Source organism: Elephas maximus, chromosome 13 (genome assembly GCF_024166365.1).
Source record: "Elephas maximus indicus isolate mEleMax1 chromosome 13, mEleMax1 primary haplotype, whole genome shotgun sequence".
NCBI lineage: Eukaryota > Metazoa > Chordata > Mammalia > Proboscidea > Elephantidae > Elephas > Elephas maximus.
The window spans coordinates 26,290,353-26,315,500 of NC_064831.1; the positions used below are offsets into that span (position 1 = coordinate 26,290,353).

Sequence of the window (25,148 nt, forward strand, 5' to 3'; positions counted from 1 at the left end):
CCATTATTTTAGTTTTAGTTTCTTTGTGTCTTTGAGTCTAAGTCGTGCCTGTTATAGACAGGATATAGACAGATTGCATTTTTTAAATCAATTTTGCCACTCTTCATCTCTTTATTAGCTCATTTAGTCTGTTTACATTCAGTGTAATTATCGATTGGTACGAGTTTAGTGCTGTCATTTTGTTGTTGTTGTTGCTTGTTTTTTTGGTGGTGCTGGCAGTTTCTTTGTTCCACTTAGTTTTCTGTGCTGTTGAGTTGTTTTTCTTATGTATTCTCTTTTCACATTTTTTCATTATCGTTTATTTTGTTTTTGCTAAGTCCTCATGTTTTTCTTCTTATTTTGATGGGTAGGTTTGTTAGCTTCCTTTGTAGTTACCCTAAAATTTACCTCTATTTTTCTAAATTTAAACCAACATTTTATTTCTTAATATCGCCTTTAACTTCCTCTCCATATGTTCTGGTGTGGCGCAGGTGTCCAGGTTTTCAGTCACCGAATGTGTGGTGCAGACTCTCACCTACAGTCCCAGACTGTCAGGGCTGCAGATTGGTGTTTGAAGCAGGAACTGTAGGGGGTATGTGTGGGACAAGGCAGGGGGCTGATGGCTGCCCCTGGATGCCTTGGTGAGGGTGTGTTCCTTTTTCCCTAGAGCATGTAGTGAGGGGCATTGCAGCCGGTCCTTGGGCACACAGTCCTGTTGACTGTAGGGAATGGGAGGCACCACTTATTCTCAGACCCCTATTATGTGAGTGGCTAGATGGAGTGAGGAAACCCTGGTGGTGTAATGGTTAAGTGCTACAGCTGCTAACCAAAGGGTCAGCAGTTCGAATCCACCAGGCGCTCCTTGGAAACTTTATGGGGCAGTTCTAATCTGTCCTATAGGGTCACTATGAGTCGGAATCAACTCGATGGCACTGGGTTTGGTTTTTTTGTTTGTTTGTTTACATGGAGTGAATGGTACCACCAGCCATCAGGCCCCTGGGGTAGGTGGCTGAGGTTCTGTGCTTAAGAGGCAGGGCCATGTCAAATGTTATGAGTCTGCAGCTCCCCCTTGGCTGCTGAAGTTGAAAATGGGCTTCAGGTGTATGCCCTGCTGTTATGATAATGATGGCATGTGGTGTTGAATCAGCCCACACAAGTCTAAACCCACTGACCCACCACTGACCCACCGCACACAGGTCTGGGCAGGAGTAAAGGATTCTGCAAGTCTGCGGACCCCTTATGCCAGTGGCTCAGTGAAGGGGCAGGGCCTCCTGACTCACCCCGAGTTCCTGGCTTAGGGGGAGTGACAGTTGTTGAATACTGCCAGACTGGTTTCAGAGCAGAGCAGGGTGGGGGTAGGTGAGGGAAAGTAACCAGTTCTCCACTGTGAAACTCTGGGAGTAGAATTTATTTTGCCTCCCAGTGGTAGGTTAGATGTTTGCACTTAACTTTTGCAGGTCCAGCACTGCTTCCACCTAGCTCCAGAGGTGTGTGCAGACTCGCTGCTGCCCAGCCTCACCCAACATGGTGAGGTGCATCCCAAACACTACTGCTCACCTCAGCCTGCAGGCACAGGATGACCTAGTCAGCAGGGCACTGGCAACCTAACAACTGGCACTTCTTTGCTGTTTTTGAATTATCCCTCCTTCTCCCTGCCACTCAATCCAACTCTTCAGCTTTGTCTTTTATGATCAGGGCTTCCAGACTGTCATATATAATCAATTCACTTGTTTTTTCAGGTCTTTGTTGTAAGAGGGACAACAGGAAGAGTCTGACTATCCCACCATCTTGGCCACACCTCTTAGTTTCCTATTTCTGCTGTATCAAATTACCACTCATTTAATGGCTTAAACAAAACAAAATTTATTATCTTAGAGTTCTGAAAGTAAGAATTCTGAGATTGTTCTCACTGGGCTAAAATCTAGGTGTTCATAAGGTTCCATTTCCTCTGCAGGCTCTGTAAGAGAGCTGTTTCCATGCCTTTCCACCTTTTAGAGGCTAACCACATTCCTTCACTCATGATCCACGTCTAGGTCATCTAGTCTGCTATAACAGAAATACCACAAGTGGATGGCTTCAACAAAGAGAAGCTTATTCTCTCACAGTCCAGTAGGCTAGAAGTCCAAATTAAGGGTGCCGGCTCCAGGGGAAGGTTTTCTCTCTCTGTTAGTTCTGAAGGAAGGTCCTTGTGATGCATCGGTCTTGCCTTGGTCTGGGAGCATCTCAGCACAGGAACCTCAGGTCCAAAGGACACCCTTTGCTCCCAGCACTGCTTTCTTGGTGGTATAAGGCCCCCCATCTCTCTCCTCACTTCTCTCTTTTATATCTCAAAGAGATTGGCTTAAGACACTATCCAATCTTGTATATCTCGTCAGTATAACTGCCACTAATCCATCTCATTTCATCATAGTGATAGGATTTACAACACAGGGAAATCACATAAAATGATGGACAATCACACAGTACTGGGACTCATGGCCCAGCTAAGCTGACAGACATTTTTGGGGAACACAATTCAATCCATGACAATCCACTCCTCTTTTTTCAAAGCCAACAACTTTGAGCTGAGTCCTTCTCACACTGCTATCTCTCTGATTCTCTCTTCCTCTTCCCTCTTCCACTTTTAAGGCCCTTGGGGTTACAATGAACCCACCTGGATAATTTAGGATACTCTTTCTTAAGGTCAGCTGATTAACAATTTTAATTCCATGTACAATCTTAATTCTCCCTTGCCATGTAACTTAACATATTCACAGATTCCAGGGATTGAGACAAGGACACCTTTGGAGAATCTTTTTCCTATCTTCTGTATTGATATTTTGTAAAACCATGTCTGTTCAACAGGCAGACATCAAGGCCAGCTCCTGGCAATATAAAGACCTAATTGATAGTGCCAGGTCAGATCCCAGATGTCAAAAAATATTCTATTTCTTTTCCTAGGATATTTGTACTCAGGTCTCTTCCCTTTGAGTTAATTCATCTCACTGCACTACTATGACTTTTTGTTTAACTGTATCTATTTACAAACTTCAATAAAATTAAAAATATCTCTACTACAGTAAAAAATGTATTAAAATAATTAATTAAACAAGTACAAATTTGCAATGACTATAGTGGCTATTGTGCCAGTCTGCCTCAGCAAATGTCTCCCTTACCCTCTCTGGCCCGGTATTTCCCCAAGCATGAGGTCCTGCATTAGATTGATCCCTCCTAACGGTTTGTCCAAAGGAAGTGAGTCAGACAATGTTCTGTGGTGATCCATAAGTTTTACATTGGCTAATTATTGGAAGTAGACCACCAGAGCTTTTTCCTAGTCTAATCTTATAAAAAAATTTTTTTAATCTTATTAAGGTTTTAACCTTGGGCAGTAACTTAACTTTACTAAGATCCAGTTTCATCAAAAGTCAGTGGGAGTTAAAAATAACATTATCTTCATGAATCTGCTTCGATGAAATCATGCAAATAGACTGTTAGGAACGATATAGCTCACTCAGTAATCCCTCAATAATTTTTTTTTTTTATAATTTTTATTGTGCTTTAAGTGAAAGTTTACAAATCAAATCAGTCTCTTACACAAAAACTTATATATACCTTGCTACATACTCCCAATTGCTATCCCCCTAATGAGACAGCCCGCTCTCTCCCTCCACTCTCTCTTTTCGTGTCCATTTCGCCAGCTTCTAACCCCCTTCACCCTCTCATCTCCCATCCAGGCAGGAGATGCCAACATAGTCTCAAGTGTCCACCAGATCCAAGAAGCTCACTCCTCACCAGCATCCCTCTCCACCCTATTTCCCAGTCCAATCCATGTCTGAAGAGTTGGTTTCGGGAAAGGTTTCTGTCCTGGGCCAACAGAAGGTCTGGGGGCCATGACCACCGGGGTCCTTCTAATCTCAGTCAGACCATTAAGTCTGGTCTTTCTATGAGAATTTGGGGTCTGCATCCCACTGCTCTCCTTCTCCCTCAGGAGTTCTCTGTTGTGTTCCCCGTCAAGGCAGTCATCCGTTGTAGACCAGCACCATCTAGTTCTTCTGGCCTCAGGATGATGTAGTCACTGGTTCATGTGGCCCTTTCTGTCTCTTGGGCTCGTAATCACCTCGTGTCCTTGGTGTTCTTCATTCTCCTTTGATCCAGGTGGGTTGAGACCAATTGATGCATCTTAGACGGCTGCTTGCTAGCGTTTAAGACCCCAGAGGCCACTCTTCGAAGTGGGATACAGAATGTTTTCTTAATAGATTGTATTGTGCCAATTGACTTAGATGTCACCTGAAACCATGGTCCCCAGACCCCTGCCCCTGCTACACTGGCCTTTGAAGCATTCGGTTTATTCAGGAAACTGCTTTTGGTTTAGTCCAATTGTGCTGACCTCCCCTGTATTGTGTGCTCTTTCCCTTCACCTAAAATAGTTCTTATCTACTATCTAAACCCCTTTCCCGCCCTCCCTCCCCCCCTCATAACGACAAAAGAATGTTCTCTTCTCAGTTTAAACTAGTTCTCAAGTTCTCATAATAGTGGCCTTATACAATATTTGTCCTTTTGCAACTGACTAATTTCACTCAGCATAATGCCTTCCAGGTTCCTCCATGTTATGAAACGTTTCACAGATTCCTCACTGTTCTTTATTGATGCGTAGTGTTCCGTTGTGTGAATATACCATAATTTATTTATCCATTCATCCGTTGATGGGCGCCTTGGTTGCTTCCATATTTTTGCTATTGTAAACAGTGCTGCATAAACATGGGTGTGCATATATCTGTTCGTGTAAAGGCTCTTATTTCTCTAGGATATATTCCAAGGAGTGGGATTGCTGGATCCTATGGTAGTTCTATTTCTAGATTTTTAAGGAAGACCCAAATTGATTTCCAAAGTGCTTGTACCATTTTACATTCCCACCAGCAGTGTTCCAATCTCTCCACAGCCTCTCCAACATTTACTATTTTGTGTTTTTTGGATTAACGCAGCCTTGTTGGAATGAGATGAAGTCTCATTGTAGTTTTGATCTGCATTTCTTTAATGGCTAATAATCATGAACATTTCCTCATGTATCTGTTAGCTACCTGAACGTCTTCTTTAGTGAAGTGTCTATTCATATCTTTTGCCCATTTTTAAATTGGGTTATTTGTCTTTTTGTAGTTGAGTTTTTGCAGTATCATGTAAATTTTAGAGATCAGGTGCTGATTGGATATGTCATAGTTGAAATCTTTTTCCCAGCCTGTAGGTAATCTTTTTACTGTTTTGGTGAAGTCTTTGGATGAGCATAGGTTTTTGATTTTTAGGGGCTCCCAGTTATCTAGTTTTGTTTTGCATTTTTAATAATGTTTTCTATACTGTTTATGCCATGTATTAGGGCTCCGAACAGTGTCCCTATTTTTTTCTTCCATGATCTTTACCTTTTTAGATTTTATATTTAGGTGTTTGATACATTTTGAGCTCATTTTTTTGCATGGAGTGAGGTATGGGTCTTGTTTCGCTTTTTTGCAGATGGATATCCAGTTATGCCAGTTATCCAGTTATGCCAGCACCATTTGTTAAAAAAACTGTCTGCTCCCCCATTTAACTGTTTTGGGGCCTTTGTCAAAAATCAACTGCTCATATGTGGATGGATTTATGTCTGGATTCTCAATTCTGTTCCATTGGTCTATGAATCTGTTGTTGTACCAGTACCAGGCTGTTTTCACTACTGTGGTGGTATAATAGTTTCTAAAATCAGGGAAAGTAAGGCCTCCCACTTTGTTTTTCTTTTTCAGTAATGCCTTATTTATCTGCAGCTTCTTTCCCTTCCATATGAAGTTGGTAATTTGTTTCTCCATCTCATCAAAGAATGTCGTTGGGATTTGGATCGGAATTGCATTAAATGTATAGATCCTTTTTGGTAGAATAGACATTTTTATAATGTTAAATCTTCCTATCGATGAGCAAGGTATGTTTTTCCACTTATGTAAGTCTCTTTTGGTTTCTTGCAGAAGTCTTTTGCAGTTTTCTTTGTATAAGTCTTTTACATCTCTGGTAAGATTTATTCCTAATTATTTTATCTTGTTGGGGGCTACTGTAAATGGCATTGATTTGGTGATTTCCTCTTCAATGTTCTTTTTGTTGGTGTAGAGGAATCCAACAGATTTTTGTATGCTTATCTTGTATCCTGGTACTCTGCTGAACTCTTCTATTAGTTTCAGTAGTTTTCTTGAGGATTCCTTAGGGTTTTCTGTGTATAAGATCATGTCACCTGCAAATGGAGATACTTTTACTTCTTCCTTGCCAATCTGGATGCCCTTTATTTCTTTAAAAAAAAAATTTTTTTTTTTTTTATCTAGCCTAATTACTCTGGCTAGGACCTCCAACACAATGTTGAGTAAGAGCAGTGATAAAGGGCATCCTTGTCTGGTTCCCAGTCTCAATGGGAATGCTTTCAGGCTCTCTCCATTTAGGGTGATGTTTGCTGTTGGTTTTATATAAATGCCCTTTATTATGTTGAGAAATTTTCCTTCTATTCCTGTTTTGCTCTAGTTTTTATCATGAATAGGTGTTGGACTTTGTCAAATGCCTTTTCTGCATCAATTGATAAAATCATTGGATTCTTGTCTTTTGTTTTATTTATGTCATGGATTACATTAATTGTTTTTCTAATGTTGAACTATTCCTGCATACCTGGTATGAATCCCACTTGGTCATGGTGAATTATTTTTTTGATATGTTGTTGAATTCTATTGGCGAGAATTTTGTTGAAGATTTTTGCATCTAAGTTCATGAGGGATATAGGTCTGTAATTTTCTTTTCTCGTGGTGTCTTTACCTGGTTTTGATATGAGGGATATGGTGGCTTCATAGAATGAGTTTGGCAGTATTCTGTCCTTTTCTATGCTCTGAAATACCTTTAGTAGTAGTGGTGTTAACTCTTTTCTGAAGTTTGGTAGAACTCTGCAGTGAAGCCGTCTGGACCAGGGCTTTTTTGGGGTGGGGGAGTTCGATTGCCTTTTCCATCTCTTCTTTTGTTATGGGTCTATTTAGTTGTTCTATCTCATTTTGTGTAGTTTAGGTAGGCAGTGTGTTTCTAGGAATTCACCCATTTCTTCTAGGTTTTCAAATTTGTTAGAGTACAATTTTTCATAGAAATCTGATATGATTCTTTTAATTTCAGTTGGGTCTGTTGTAATATTGTCCATCTCATTTCTTATTTGGGTTATTTGGTTCCTCTCCTGTTTTTCTTTTGTCAGTTTGGCCAGTGGTTTATCAATTTTGTTAATTTTTTCAAAAAAAACAGCTTTTGGACTTGTTAATTCTTTGGATTGTTTTTTTTTGTTTTCTATTTCCTTTAGTTTAGTATTTGTTTTTTTTTCTGGTGCCTGTGAGTTTCTTTTGTTGCTCTCTTTCTATTTGTTCAAGTTGTGGGGATAATTCTTTGATTTTGGCCCTTTCTTCTTTTTGTATGTGTGCATTTATTGATAAAAATTGACCTCTGAGCATTGCTTTCGCTGTGTCCCAGAGTTTTCACAGGAAGTGTTTTCATTCTCATTGGAATTTCTTTATTCCATCCTTAATGTCTTCTATAATCCAGTCTTTTGTTTTGTTTAGTTTCCAAGTGTCTGATTTCTTTTCCCTGCTTTTCCTGTTATTGATTTCCACCTTTATGCCCTTATGGTCAGAGAAGATGCTTTGTAATATTTGAATGTTTTGGATTCTGCTAAGGCTCGCTTTATGCCCTAATATGTGGTCTATTCTAGAGAATTTTCCATATGCACTAGAAAAGAAAGTATACTTGGCTGCTGTTGGGCGGAGTGTTCTGTATATGCCTATGAGGTCAAGTTGGTTGATTGTGGCATTTAGGTCTTCCGTGTCTTTATTGAGCTTCTTTCTGGATGTGCTGTCCTTCACCAAAAGTGGTGTGTTGAAGTCTCCTACTATTATTGTTTTGTCAGAAATTAATAACTCAATAAATATTAACTGTCCTGATTTTTGTTATTGATATTAATGTTATTATTTTCTCTTTTAATAAATTTATTCCGGGTTACCAGAATTTGACTTATATTTCTACTTACTTCTTCTCTTTTCTCATGTTATTGACTATATCCATAGGTATATGCCTGTTTGAAAATAAAATTCAAATATCGCTTCATAGATTGGTTTGACAATCCTAGTATAATTATATAATTGTGTGGTTTGTCTGTCTAACTTCATTGCACATGCAAACAGGATGTGCCTCAAACTACCAGACAACTAGGAATGAGGCATGTACAACCACTGGCATCAACCATTCCATGAGTGCTGTGATCAAGACACTTACACAATATTGGCAAAGTGAAAGCCGTTATTATTATTTCTAGAAAGCAAACAATAAACAGTAAAACAGATTCTCAAAGCAGATCTGCGTATTCTTCTCCAAACTACTCATATTCTTTCTAATATCACTGTACTGGCACACTGTGTTTCTGGTCAAATGTTGTCTTCATGTCTCCACTGCCTCTGGCTACCACCATGTTACCCGGGACACCTGCAAGGCTTCCAAGGCTTCTGCTCTGCCTCTGGGCCTCACTGGGCCTTGCTTCACTAATGGAAAGACCCCTACACAGGATCTCCTGAGCCTCTGCCACTGCGCCCTTCTTGACCTATGCTGCTGCCTCCTACCATGCTACCCAGGCCAGAGTGGTTCTCTGTCTTGTTGCCATGATACCAAGGCCTACCCTGCATGAGGGAATGTATTGTTCCCACCACGATGCCCGGAGGGGGAAGGAAGCAAATTACACCAGGCACACTCAGGTCTCTGTCCTGCATGTACAAGTGTTGCAGTACTTTAGTAGGAGGCACACCCCTGCACAAAGACACTCAGTTATCTCTCTATGGACCAGCAAGCCCACCACCCCTGTCTTCACTTTACAACTCTCTCTTCTTGATACAGGGAGTTCTCAGTGCAGGGAACCTCGGTCCAAAGGATGCACTTCACTCTACACTCTTTTTGATGGTAGTGAGGGGCCCCAGAACCTCTGTGGATTTGGCCCTTATATAAGCCTAACAGAATAGGAACAGCGACCAATCTCCTAGTTGGACCACAAAGGGCACAATCCCATTAAGTGAATTTTCAATCCACTAGTTTTGTAGTAAATCTACTGATACCTTGCAAAATTTTGGCCCAGACAATCATTTTGTGAAATTACAAGACCAGGGCTAGAAAAGCCATATAAAAGTGATTCATTGCACTGCAATAATTCAGCCAGTTTTCTTAACCCTTAACCAGTTCATAAGCAGAACTGTAACAAATCAATCAGTTAATGCTTATTATATTTTGATCATGTAGCACAGCATCGTATAACCTCCCATATTGGAGCTCCTGAGCGGTGCAAACAGTTATACTGTATAATCTCCTGGAGCGGAGCCCCTGGATGGTACAGTTAACATGTTCAGATGCTAATTGAAAAGATGGAGGTTCAAGTCCACCCAAAGACACCTTGAAAGAAAGACCTGGTGATCTACTTCTGAAAAATCACCCATTAAAAACTCTGCAAAGCACAGTTCCACTCTGACACACATAGGGTTACCATGAGTCAGACGTAACTCAATGGTAACTGATTTTTACTGTTTTCTGTTGCAAGATAAAGACATTAAAAAAAAAATTCTCTCATTACTATACATCAGTTCATAAGTCAACATATCCTGCTAAAGCAGAGAAGAAAGGAGATAATGAAATTATACTTATTTGATAGACCTGGTGCTTTATATTTATTCCATACCTGAAACCAAAACCAAACCCATTGTCATCAAGTCTATTCCAACTCATAGCGACCCAATAGGACAGAGTAGAACTGCCCCATAGAGTTTCCAAGGAGCTTCTGGTGAATTTGAACTGTTGGTGTTTTGGTTAGCAGCTGAGCTCTTAACGACTGCACTACCAGGGCTCCTTATTCTATATGGTAACCCCTAAAAATAACCCTGTGGAAGAGGCATTATTATGCCCCTTTTACAGATGATTAAACTAAGGCTCAGAGAGGTTATATAACAGGCCCAAAATATATAGCCAAAAAGTTTCAAGACTGGAAAAGTTCAATTCGGTCATGGCCTTTTGTTGGGTAAGACATGTCTAAAAGTACACTCTATTCCCCACATCATTACCAGCTCTTTCTTGACACATTAGTTATTGTGCAAGTTTAGGTTAACAGGATTATGGACTAAGTATATTTTCTAGGTATGAGTTAAGTGCTTTATGCATCGTAACTCATTTAATACTAATAATATTATAAGGCAAGCATCATATTCAAAATAATCACATCCTGACTTTAGCATGTTGATAAAACAGGCCATTTTCTTCAGAGATCAAATATCCTGAGATTTTAAAATAATCCTGTATGGAGGTGATAAATGAGGAGAGTATTTGGTCATCTGTATTCTTCCGAATGCTTTCCCACGAGCATTTCTGCAGCCTGAAGCTCAGGAATCCCTAAGGCTTTAGCCAGGTGCCTTGTATTTTATACCAGCAACAGAGGCATTGGTGGGGATCCGAACAGTGATCTGGGAACCAGAGGCTTAGAGTATTCCACACCTCCTGCACGGTGGCTCCTCTGATGCAGGTTAGTGCTGCGACTCCTAGACTGAGTGCTTACAACCGGGGATGGTATGCACTAATGCTTTCATTGTGGCCCACTTAATTTCTGTAATTTTAAAAACTATATCACAATCATACTATTTGGAAAGCACAGAAATTAAAGCACCTGGATTGCACTTGATAAGATCATAACTATTCTTTTTATATTCTTCCATATACATTTTTTGCAATTTGAAAAATATTGTTTATACGATTAGTATGATATCTAAGAGTGTTCCAGCTGTTATATTGTGTTCCATGGGAAATTTGTTAGTTCTATAATAGTTTAGGATGCACGTTGTGGAAAACCTTGCAAAATAAGCCCTTTGTGTTTACAGGGTCTCCTCCCATGCCTTCTTTTTTAGTCATATTTTAGAATGATATCGGCAACATATGGCAATGCTTCAAGGGACAAGACTAGCTCTCTGGCTCTCACTCTATATTGCCAAATTGACTAATAAAGGATTTTTCACTTTTACCCTGAGATTAATCTTCATTGCATTCCTACCGGTAATGCATATCATAGAGAAACATTGAGTGTATAATGTTTGAATGCATAAAAATTATAAAAATTTGGTTTAAACTATGTATTAATTTCCAGTGAGAAAGAACATCCTTTCATACTTATATTGCACTAATGTATCTTTATCGAATTGTAATTATGAAAATAATATTACAGGCATTTCCCAGTGTAAGACAGGGTTCCATTCTGAAGACTCAGTCATAAGTCAGTTCTGATATAAGTAGAAAATCTAACTTTTCTAAATATTCATTATTTTTGCCTCCTATTATCAATATCTTTATAAATCCAATCTTTATTTGTCTTTGGGATTGGCATGAGAATGAAAACATCAACAAATTACGTGCTACAACGTTATATGTAGTACATATTACTTACAATAAGGCCTACAAAGATAAAAAAAGGATAGTCATAGGGCAGTTTGTTGTAACTCAAATATGTCTTAAGTCGGGGATGATCTGTACTAAGCTTTTTAGGAAAGATGAGTCTTATTAATACTCTGACTCTAAGGTGAATGGATGCATATATCTGATTCTATTAAATTCTCTATTCATGAATTTATCTTTGGGAAAAAGTTTGTGTAGAGATAAAATTTATGTTTGATAATATACTAAATATAAATAATTTAATTAAACATTCTACATGCACTATATTTTTTCATTTTTACAGAGTAAGACAGTTACCCATTTTAAATACACTAACCTGAGACACACAGTTTATAAGAGAGGTGCCTAACTTCACAGAACTCACAGTTGCTCCAGTGAGCCCCAGCAGATTTTCCAGACTGAGATGCACTAGGAAGAAAAGGCTAACGATCTACTTCTGAAAAGTCAGCCAAAGTGAACCCGATGGATGGCAATAGTCTGATCAACAACCGATTATGGGAATGGCACAGGACTGGGCAGCATTTTGCCTGGGGTAGCCGTGTGTTAGGTGACTTAATGGCATCTAACAACAACAATGTGTTTGAGAGCCCATTCTTTATTTATGTTGTTTGTTTTATTCAAAAAGTTTTGTCATTGTTAAGATAATAATTGGAACAAAAAACTGGCCAGCCCAAAATAACTGTGGGGAATTTACTTTCGTGACCAGGATTTTGGACCCATGCTTCCTACTTTTGAGACCAGGGAAAAATTAATTAATCTAACCCTCCAGTCCTTCATCTGCAAATCTGAAACAGTAACAGTTTACCTCATTTAATTGTTGTGACATTGCATGAGGCAATGCATACCCTGGGTTAACATAGTACTTGGGACATTGTTTGCTACAGTTATAAAAATCCTTGTTATGTCTGAGTTACTCCATCTATATCATGCAGATGTGAAATAAGAGTCATTTTGGCTTGGAATTGTTTTGGATTGAATTGAAGAAATGAACATACTAGTGCCAGGCCAGAATATTGGACAGGTGGATATGTAACATAGAGTGTACCTTTGAGAAAGGGGAAGCTTTGCTAATTCTGGGAACACCACATTGAGGTAGACAGGAAAATGTGACAACGGATCTAAAAGTACTCTGAGCTTTCTGCAATTACCCACTTTATACAAAAACGCAATGCCCTCGAGTCGTTTCCGACTCATAGCGACCCTATGGGACAGACAACTAGAAAATAAATGGGAACACGTTTTTATCCTGTTTTAAATTGTACAGAAATATTATAGACAACTAGAAATTTATCTGACCTGCATATCCCTCTTCTACTTTGGTAGTGTGGAATTACACAGAATTGAATTCACTTGGCAACAACTGCCTTTTTGATGTGAAATACAGATAATATTTTTTCTTTTTACCTGCTATTTTAAAAAATTTTGATTGAATTTTGAGACATTATTGAATTTGTGACAGTTTCATGATATCTATTACAATTCTTATAACACATCGAATATTAAAAGCATGAGAACACATTGCAAAATTAATAATCAAATAACCTAATAGCCTTGGAATAATTAAATTTACCATGGTCATGAGTGTTTCCTCTATGTTTAAAATAAATTCATAGAAGGTAGACAGAGGACAGACAGAAAAATCTAAAGGAACACAGAAAACATGTCACTTATGCTGAAAAATGAAGACAGATACGTAATATTTTTGTTCTTTGGTAAGAAATAAGTAACATTACATTACATGTGAGTTATGGGAAAATACTAATTTTACTTTCAAAATATTTTGGTAGGAAACATCTATGGATGACCAATAATGATATAATAATGATAATAATAACTTCATAGAGCTATCTTCTTGGGCATGCATTCTCCAATGTACTTATATACATTTTATTTTGTAATTATCAAATAATCCTATAATAGATACTATATGTCATCTCATTTTGCACATAATGAAACTGAGATTTAAGCATATTGCTCATATTTATCCAACTACTAAACAGTGGCATAGGTATTCAAACTCAAGAAACCTGGCCATTAAATTTGTACTTTTATGTTCAGACAATCTTCAGATGAATGCAGCTACCAGTTTAAGTGTTTATTATTAGATCAGTCATGTAACTTTTCTGAACTTCATAATTCATGCTGACTAAGTGTGAAATATACCTATATTTCACATTATATGAACTGTTTGCCCAGTGAATAAAATGCCTGATATGATAATATTTTCAAATACTCTTAGTTTAAAATAATTTCATCTTAAATTTAAATCTACAGAAGACTTTCAAAATCATATTCATTGAATCTTGGCATCTGAGAAACATTGGAAAGCTGCCCTTAAGCTCAGGGCCTTAGCAGGTGGTTATCAAATCCCCAAAGCAGAGGATGAGCCCCGATGGAAACAAATGAAACCAGTACAGCTGTCTACCAAAGTCTGCGAATTTTCCCAGTCTAGAAACAAGGAGAGTGGCTCATAGGAAAGTAATGACCTTCCCCAAATATCACACATATTTGTGAACAAAATATGGACAGGTCTTTAGAGTTCTGACTCCTAGTCTTCATGTTATTTAAGCAACTCGTAACTCGTATGTCTATACCCAGTGTGCCCTGACCCAGGGCAGGCTTAAGTGAATGAACTTTGCATGTCATGACCTCCAGTTCAGCGGCAGCCAGAGACATAGATCTGTCCATCCACCCAATGCAGTAAGAAACGCTAACAAAGAAAATAGATTAGGAAAGGAAAATGTTTCCTTAAAAATAGAAAGTCATATGAATTTAAAAAGTAATAGGAAAACACAGCTTACCTGAAACTAATAGGAAAGTGAATACATTATTTAAAAAAAAAAAATCTACAGACACAGACTACTTTACAATTATGTTTTAATGGCCTTTAAGAACACTGATTATCCCTATTTTGTTTAAAAAAAAAAAAGACTACAAATTAAAAGATGAACTATAGCAATACATTTTGTGAGTTTAATATGTTTAATATTCATGCATGCAGACAGTACAATGTAATATTAAATCAACAATGATCATAGATTCAAACAACTTAAATACCAATAAAAAGTTGTTTGATCAAAATAATATTGAAATTGTTTAAAATGGTAGTCTATTAATGAAATGCAGAACATTAATATTAAATTATTAATATCATATAAGTATCCCAAATATATGTAATATAAAATGCAAAACTTCAGTCCAAAATAACAAAAATGTCAAATATATAAAATCAACTGGAGAAGATATTCACAGGGCATATAAATAACAAGTTATAAAGATATATAAATTATATATATAATTAAATATATAAATTACAAAATACATGGGAAATTCTTTAAATTAGTAAGAAAAAGCCAAACAATCTAGAAACCACTAATAAGAGATATTCACAGAGAGTTTGCAGAAGAAATCCAAGAGGTCGATGAATAGATTAAAAGAGTTTCTGCCATGTAACTTAAGTGACATGCAATTTAAATTTATTTTGACACTTATATGATTTCTGTTATCACATCTAACAGTAAAATATGTGGAGGAATTATCACACAACTTGACGGTTGACTGGAATGTAAAAGGTGGAGATGCAATTATCTTAAACCCAAAATATTCTAGTAAAATATTTACTTGAGAAAATATCGCCACATGCACAAGGATATGGGTTATATTAACAAAAGATTGGAAAGAAGCTAAGTATTCTTAAATAAACATTATATATATATTATATATATATTATATATATATAAATTGTGTATATATGATGTAATAAAATTTGGCAGTAGTTAGCAGTATATTAAACTGAATATATATATATTTCACTCAAAATATATATATTTGAGGGAACAAAGCATAAAAGAATGATATGCTCACTATTATAGCATATTTATATCAATTTTGAAAAATGGAACATCTACATATTTTAATGATATGAAAGTCATTGCTGGTATATACTAAGAATCAAAAAATTTTAATATGTATTAAAGGTGTGAAGATCATAGACCATTCACAAAATTTGCAATGTTTTCCAAATAAGTTACAGAGAAACTAAAAAAGGATTTAGTACACCACAGATTATGAATGAAGTCCAAACATAATACTGTTGGTAAGCCTGAATTCACAGCTCTCTTTGACAATTTGAATTTGTGAGCAAAAGACACCACTTACCTAAGTATAATAGGTGAATCCATTTACATGTGCATCCATTTCTACCACCAAAAATACTTAGACGTAAAAGAAACGGAAGTTATAGATGCTAGTGAAAGAGGAGGTATTCTGAAAGTGAATGACTACCTGTATATTTTATCTGTGGGAGATGTTGGACCTCAGGTTCATTATATGAGAATATCATTTGGATAAGTCATAATTAATGGATTAGTTTTTGTTTTCTACTTTTAAAATATAAGATTATTGATGTCCAAATTTATGAAAAATTGCATGCAATACAAATTGTGTTCATTTATGAAATTATTAACTCTTTTGAATGGATAAAACCAAAACACCTGTGCTGTCAAGTCAATTCTGACCCTATAGGACAGAGTAGATCTGCCTCATTGAGTTTCCAAGGAGTGGGTGGTGAGTTTGAACTGCCAACCTTTTGGTTAGCAGCCGAAAGCTTAACCACTGTGCCACCAGGGCTCCCTTAGAATGGATATATTAAATTAAAATCAGCAGCATTGTTTAAGAACATAATACATAAAAGTTTAAATGTTGAGGGGGTTCTAAACTTAACGAGATGTAGGCACCATGATCAGGAATGCAAGTCATGATAATATAAATTATATGGTGATGGGTACAGTAGTATCTGTGGTGGCTGAAAGCCTAGTGTGTTTAGAGCACAGGCTGCATGTAAGTGTGGAATAGAGAATTTTTGCTTTTGTTTTTTTCCCCATCAAACTTAGTTAAATTAGTTGTAATTTTTTGAAACTTTTGAAATTTTAATTTATCTTGATATTGAAGAAAATCTTATGAGAATACATTAAGCAAATATCTAAAACACATGCAAAAGTAATAACTATAGGCATATCACCTCAATACCTACTAAAGTGCATAAATCTGAATTTCCTTCAATATAGAAATACCAAAAGTGTAAAGAACTCGGATTGCATAAGTAATATTTCTTAACATCATGAGTAAATTACATGTGGCATACTGACAAGTTATTAAAAAACGATAGAGGTGTAATTTGTACTACTGTATATGTATGTTATCTAATTTTGTGTGAATAAAAAATAACGTATAGTAACAGCAGAAATGGATAGTAGTATGCTATGGCAAAAAATCTTGTTTCTAAGTGAAAGATTAAAGTAGAAATTAGCCCTCCAAGTCTGAGATTTCCCAAGTCATTTGATCAAGTTTTCACAAAGATATGTACAAGCTTCCTTTTAGGCAAATTTCATTTCTGCATCATTCTTACATCTTTCAGGCACCAGTAGAGCATGGTCAATGCAAACGGCACCACAGGAATAAACTTCATTCTTCTAGGGCTCTTTAACCACGCACAGAACCACCTATTCCTGTTTGCCATGGTGCTTATGATCTTCATCACCTCACTGATGGGCAACACCCTTATGATCGTTCTCATTCATGTGGACCCTCAACTCCACATGTCCATGTACTTCCTGCTTAGCCAGCTTTCTTTCATGGACATGATGCTGGTCACCATCATTCCCAAAATGGCAGCCAACTACCTGATGGACACTAGGTCTATCTCTCCCACTGGCTGTGGCGTCCAGATCTTCCTCCTTCTCACTGTGGGAGGAAGTGAATGCTTCCTCTTAACGGCCATGTCCTATGACCACTATGTGGCCATATGTCACCCACTGCGCTACCCCATTCTCATGAGTCAGAAGCTTTGTTTACTCATGACATCAGGTTCCTGGCTCCTGGGAGGGATTGAAGGGCTGATGCAGGCTGGTGCCACTTTAAGCTTCCCTTTCTGTCACTCACGGGAAATCAATCACTTTTTTTGTGAAGCACCATCACTGGTACCCCTTGCCTGTGCTGACACCACGATTTTTGGGTTTTTCATGTATGTCTGCTGCATTCTGATGCTCTTGATCCCTTTGTCTCTCATTTTGGCCTCATACAGCTTTATCCTGGCTGCAGTGCTCCGCATGCGGTCAGCTGGAGCCCGGAAAAAAGCCTTTAAGACCTGACCCTCTCACCTGGCAGTTGTGGGACTCTTCTATGGCACCATCATGTTCATCTACATAAGGCCCAAATCTAATGGTTCAGAGGACCACGATAAGGTGGTCTCAGTGTTTTATACCATCTTCACACCTGTCTTGAACCCCCTTATATACGGTGTGAGAAACAAAGAAGTCAAGGAGGCCTTGAGGAGGTGGCTGGAAAAACATTTTATGTGATATCAATACTGAGCTTAATTTGCCAAAATGGCAGCAACCAAACTGGATACAGGTTACGTTTCTAAAATATTGTTTTGTTATTTTGCTCATCCCATTTAGATTCTTCTTTTGTGTTGTATCAAGTTATTTTGCTCTTGCTTTGCCAATCTGGCTGCATTGTTCCTATATGATTATTTTTATATATGGTAAATTAATTAAAAATGATATTTGTCCTCCTGTCATAACTTGCAGTGGTGTTTTTGCTCTGAAATTAGGGCTCTGGCAATAACTATGAGTGACTGAGTTTCTAAATAGCATATATGTGTATAATTAGTATGATAAATAACGGAAATCATTAATTTTGATGGGAATAATACCTTTTGAAAACAAAATGTAGATCCTAAATCACATAATGAAGATAAAATAAATTCAAATGAAATAAGGACCCAATGTGACCATCAAACATAAAATAAGTAAGAAGACATCAAGAAGTATTTGCAAAATGTTGCTATAGGAAGATTTGTTAAAGAAACTTCCAGACAGAATATAAAAATGCTAATTGGCTTTTCATGACCTATGTTAAAACGTAAGAGTAGAGAGATGAGCTGAAGAAAAAAATATATTGTGTACAAAGGAGTCAGTACACAGTGGATTCAAAAATAAAACTTTCTTTCAGCAAAGAAGTCTCAAATTAAGAAAGGGCCTCAGGCCAAAGACCCAACACAAGTTGTGAGTTTAAAATCATTTATTAAGGCTTCAGCACGATTTAAGACACAGTACCTTAAATAAACATACAAACAGACAAAAGACCTTCTATAAATCTTGAGAGTCTTGTAGATTCTCTTTAGTTAAAAATAAATAGGACTACTAAAATGTTTTAGCGCACTGTAGTGCAGCAGAGTCACAGGAAGCCCAAGGTTGGTAGTTGTGGGTTTTGTCTAATGGAGTAAATTCCAGTAAGATTCATGGAAAACTCGCAATGTTTGCAAGCATGTTTTTCTGACAGAAATATCACTAGTTTGGCCTAAGGAGTAAGCTGATTGAGATGACTACTCAGTTTTCTTATGGTAGAGCAAGGGTGACTCAGAAAGCAGAAGCGAAAATCATGTAGAATAATTCCCAGAGAATCACACTGAATCTTAATTAAGGAGCTGGCAACAATTTCTACCAGAATTTCAGAATTGCAAGTGACTGTATGCTGCCCCATTCCCTATTTTAAGAAGTGTCTTAAGAGTAATTGTGTTAGTGCAATTATATAATCCCCATGCTGTGACAAAGAGAGAAACCAAGACTTCTAGTGCACATCCCCAGCTGAGAGCCCAGCCCAATTCAAAACCAATTTTTTCAGTTATTGGTGGCACATCATGCAAGTGTATCTTTCAGCTCCCAGTTGAGCCACTTCCACTGATGATGCATGGAGTAGAGACGAGCTCTCCCTGATGAAACCTGCTGAAATTGCAAATTCATTTGCAAAATAAATAATTGTTGTTTTAAACCGCTGTGCTTTGTGGATACACACACACACATACACACACAATGGAATAGTGCTTAAGTGAATATATGTGTTACCTAAAACCCATAATAAAGATATCAACTACATTTGAATAAAAGGGGTTATAATTCTCTTTCCCTACTTCATATAATCCGGAACCATTGTTCTGGAAATAATATTATTATCTGTTTAGAATTATTTTTTATTACAGAGAAGTCTTACCACTTTGGCTTTGATTAAAGTTTTAAGATATTCTAGAAGTCAAAAATCAAAAACAACGTGGTTGAGGAAAAACCACTTAGATTTTTCTGTGAGAAGGCCAGGGGTTGCCATCTGGGATCAGTCAACTAAGAACATGTGCCTTGGGCAAGTTAGCTTCTCTGATATACAGCTATTCTGTCTATAAAAACAGCATTCCTAAAATTAAAAATATATATATAATCAAGATTAAATTTAAGTTATTAGTGTGAAAATAACATGACAGAGACTTCAGTGCCTGGAAACATGGCAGATGAGGTATCATAACCAACACACAGAGCTAGTTGAATAGATAGACAGACTTGGAAACAGATTATAGGTATGTGGATCTAAGTTCTTCTTTCATGCATTAAAGAACTACATGTATATACCACAGACACACACATACACAAATAAAAACAGTAATTAGAAAAATAAGGCAGAAGGAAGTAGCTTCTTTACCAGAATATTAGTCAAAGGAAATAAAAAAACAATGCTGTATCAACTTTCATGGCTCTATGTTTCATGGACAACAGGAGATAAACTACAAGGCCCCTAAAGGTGAGGATTCAGAAGAACTCTGAATAAACCAGAGAATTTAAGGGACAACACAATTCTGTCTGAGTTAGCTAGAAATTAACCTCCCAGCTCCTCAAGTAGGTCCAGGAAATCTGCAGAAAATTCTTTCTCGGTGAATGGCACCAAGTAAAGCAGCTGAGAACTCAGTCAAAGAACTTGTAGGTCACATAAAAAGCCCATAATTGTCTGCTGGAGAGAGAGGTCCCATGGAGCAGCACTGAGGCACTAGACGTGGGAGTGAAGAAGTATTCTTGGACATCCAGTCCAATAGGTTTTCAGATGACTCCAGCCAGTGTCTGACTGCAACTTCAAAATAGATATTCCAGCAGAGAACCAACCCACTCAACCCAGAATCCTGGGGAGATAATAACTTATTGTTTTAAACTGCCAAGTTTTGTGGTGGTTTGTTAGACAGCAATAGCTGTGAAGATATGAGTTAAAGTATATAATACCTTTTATTGTTTGAGTAGATGAAATTGTAATAAAATTAGTTTTTGATTAATTAAGTGTATGGTACATTGTCCTAGATTATCACTAAACATAAAGAAGTAAAGTACATATTGTCTTAAACAACACAAAGAAATTGTGAAATGCAAAAAATAATCAATCCAAAGAAGACAAGAATGACATGAAGGGGGGGGACACGGAGAAGATAGGTAACTAAAAATCACTACATTGAATAATATAAAGGTTTTTTTTTAATTTAAAATAAAAACACTAATAAGCTGAAAAACATAAGTTTTTCAGCAAATGTAAATAGACTAAATGTTCCAAGCAAAGAACCTAGTCTGGAGAAAACCTCTTAGTATTTTAAATTGTTATTGTTAGGTTCCTTCATGTCGGTTCCTACTCAGAGCGACCCTATGTGCATCATAATGAAACACTGCCCCATTTCGCCCCAACCTAACTATCATTTCTATGTTTGAGCCCATTATTGCGGCCACTGTGTTAATCCATCATTTTTGCTGACCCACTACTTCACCAAGCATGATGTCCTTCTCCAGGGACTGGTTCCTCCTTATAATATGTCCAAATTACATGAGTCGAAATCTCGCCATCCTCACTTCTAAGGAGCATTCTTGCCGTACTTCTTCGGAGACAAATTTGATCATTCTTTTGACAGTCCGTTTTATATTCAGTATTTTCCACCAACGCCGTGATTCTAAGGCATCGATTCTTCTTTGGTCTTTCTTACTCATTGTTCATCTTTCACATGCATAAGAGGCAACTGAAAATACAATGGCTTGGGTCAGGTGCACCTTAGTCCTCAAAGCGACATTTTTGCTTTTTAACACTTTAAAGAGGGATTTTGCAGCCAATTTGCCAAATGCAATACATCCTTTGATTTTTTGACTGCTGCTTCCATTGGAGTTAATTGTAGATCAAAGTAAAATAAAATCCTTGACAATGTCATTATTTTCTCTGTTTATCAAGCTGTTGGTTACTGGTCCAGTTGTGAGGATTTTTGTTTTCTTTATTTTGAGGTGTAATTCATACTGAAGGCTGTAGTCTTTGATCTTCATCAGCAAGTGCTTCAAGTCCTTTTCACTTTCAACAAGCAAGGCTGTGTGTTCTGCATATTGCAGGTCGTTAATGAGTTTTTCTCTAATCCTGATGCTGCCTTCTTCTTCATGTAGTCCATCTTCTCAGATCATTTGCTCAGCATACAGATTGAATAAGTACAGTGAAAGGATATAATCCTGATGCATATCTTTTCTGATTTCAAACTAAGCAGTGTCCCATTGTTGTGTTCCAATTACTGCCTCTTGGGCTATGTAGAGGTTCTGCATGAGCAAAATTAAGTGTTCTGGAATTCCCACTCTTTGCAACGTTATCCAAAATTTGTTATGATCTACACAGTCAAATGCCTTTGAGTAGTCAATAATTAACACAGATAAACATCTTTCTGTTCCATGGTCGGCCCCTGGCCTCGTTCTGACTGATGATATTGAGCTTTTCCTTTGTCTCTTTCCATTGATGTAGTTGATTTGATTTCTGTGTATTCCATCTGGTGAGGTCCATGTGCATAGTCACCGTTTATGTTGGTGAAAAAAGATATTTGCAATGAAGAAGTCATTGGTCTTGCAAAACTCTATCATTCTATCTCCGGCATTGTTTCTATCACCAAGGCCATATCTTCCAACTACCAGTTGTTCTCCTTTGTTTCCAAGTTTTGCATTCCAATCACCTGTAATTACCAATGCACCCTGATTGCATGTTCAATCAATTTCAGACTACAGAAGCTGAAGAAAATCTTCAATTTATTCACTTTGTTCTTAGTGGTTGCTGCGTAAATTTGAATGATAGTCATATTAACTGGTCTTCCTTATAGGCCTATGGATATTATTCTATCACTGATAGCACTGTACTTCAGGATAGACCTCAAATTGTTCTTTTTGACGATGAATGTAACACCATTCCTCTTCAAGTTGTCATTTCTGGCGTAGTAGACTATGTGTTGTCTGATTCAAAATGGCCAATACCAGTCCATTTCAGCTCACTAATGCCTAGGATATCGATGCTTATGTGTTCCATTTCGTTTTTGAAGATTTCCAATTTTCCTTGATTTATACTTCGTATATTTCAGGTTCCAAACATTAGTGGATGTTTGCATCTGTTTCTTCTCGTTTTGAATCACGCCACATGAGCAGGTGAATGTCCCGAAAGCTTTACTCCATCCACGTCATTAAGGCCGACTCTACTTTGAGAAAGCAGCTCTCTCCCAGCCCCCTTCTGAGTGCCTTCAAACCTGGGGAGCTAATGTTCCAGCAATATATTAGACAATGTTCCACTGCTATTCAGAAGATTTTCACTGGCTAATTCTTTTCAGAAGTAGACTGCCAGGTCCTTCTTCCTAGTCTATCTTAGCCTGGAAGTTCAGCTGAAGGCTGTCCTCCACATGTGACCCTGCTGGTATCTGAATACTGGTGGCATAGCTTCCAGCATCACAGCAACATGCAAGCCCCCACAGTATGACAAACTGACAGACACGTGCCTATTCCCAAGAAAGGTGAGCCAACCAAATGTGGAAATTATCAAACAATATCACTAATATCACACGCAAGCAAAATTTTGCTGAAGATCATTCAAAAGTGGCTGCAGCAGTATATCAACAGGGAACTGCCAGGAATTCAGGCCAGATTCAGAAGAGGACATGGACTGGGGATATCATTGCTGATGTCAGATGGATTCTGGCTGAAAGCAGAGAATACCAGGATGTTTACCTGTGTTTTATTGACTATGCAAACGCATTCGACTGTGCGGACCATAACATTATGGATAACGTTGCGAAGAATGGGAATTCCGGAACACTTAACTGTGCTCACGAGGAACCTGTACATAGATCAAGAGGCTGTTGTTCAGATAGAACAAGGGGATACTCAATGGTTTAAAGTCAGGAAAAGTGTGCATCGGGGTTGTATCCTTTCACCATACCTATTGAATCTGTGTGCTGAGCAATAATCCGAGAAGCTGGACTATATGAAGAAGAACAGGCCATCAGGATTCGAGGAAAACTTATTAACAACCTGCGTTATGCAGATGACACAACCTTGCTTGCTGAAAGCGAAGAGGACTTGAAGCACTTACTGATGAAGATCAAAGACCACAGCCTTCACTATGGATTACACCTCAGCATAAAGAAAACAAAAATCCAATAAGACACATCATAATAAACAGAGAAAAGATTGAAGTTGTCAAGGATTTCATTTTACTTGGTTCCACAATCAATACCCATGGAAGCAGCAGTCAAGAAATCAAAAGACGCATTGCTTTGGGCAAATCTGCTGCAAAAGACCTCTTTAAAGTGTTGAAAAGCAAAGACGTCACCTCGAAGACTAAGGTGCGCCTAACCCAAGCCATGGTATTTTCAATCACCTCATATGCATGTGAAAGCTGGACAATGAATAAGGAAGACCAAAGAAGAATTGACACCTTTGAATTGTGGTGTTGGCAAAGCATATTTAACATACCATGGACTGCCAAAAGAACAAACAAATCTGTCTTGGAAGTAGTACAGCCAGAATGCTCCTTATAGGCCAGTATGGCGAGACTGCGTCTTACATACTTTGGCCGTGTTGTCAGAAGAGATCAGTCCCTGGAGAAGGACATCATGCCTGATAAAGTACAAAAAAAAAAAATTTTTTTTTTTTTTTTTGTACAGGGTCGGCTTAAAAGAGGAAGACCCTCAATGAGATGGATTGACACAGTGTCTGCAACAATGGGCTCAAGCATAACAACGATTGTAAGTATGGCACGGGACTGGACAGTGTTTCTTTCTGTGGTATATAGGATCGCTGTGAGTCAGAAGCGACTCGACTGAACCTAGTAACAACAACAATAAACATCTCTCTGGTATTCTCAGCTTTCAGCCAAGATCCACCGGACATCAGCAATTATGTCCCTCCTTCCGTATCATTTTCTTTCTCTTTTTTCTTTTAAATCAGGATTTTTTTATTTTAATATTTATTTAACCACAATTTATTTAAAAAAAAAAAGAAAAGAAAGGGAACATATAACTGTGTACCCAAAGCCTAGTACACAGAGCACATATTTCTTGTAGATCAGAGTCATTATACATGGTTGTCTGCCCAGTGGATCAGAATCAAGTCATACAGAAATACAGCTGTATATGGCTTCAGTATGTTGTATCTTCTTTGGCGAGTGATGGAACTTACCATTGTGCCAATTGGGCAGTGCCCACACAGTTCATCTGAAGAGTTAGTGTTTCTTACTCTTTGGTCTGCCATCCTAATGATCCAGATCTTTCTTCATTATAATACCCTGATTCCATTATCCTTTGAAATCCTTCCATTGGCTATATAATCACATATTCATATTTATCTCTCTGGGTTTATAGTCTCAGTCTTCCTCAATACATTTAATCAATTAATATACAAAAACAGAACCACCGTGGCCAGAAGTAGAACTGAAGTTAATGTAACAGTGGTTAAGAATTTCAACCTAGGTTTACATTCCTACCCATTACTATCCACAGGACTCTGAATGTAATAACAGCACCTACTTCATGGGGTTAATACGGGCATAGAATG

The 25,148-nt window shown here is 37.6% G+C and overlaps 1 pseudogene; it reads left to right on the forward strand.

The window, feature by feature from the left end:
* Window positions 1-16,880: 16,880 nt before the first annotated feature.
* On the forward strand, window positions 16,881-17,810 carry LOC126057313 (olfactory receptor 2T12-like; annotated as a pseudogene).
* Window positions 17,811-25,148: the final 7,338 nt, after the last annotated feature.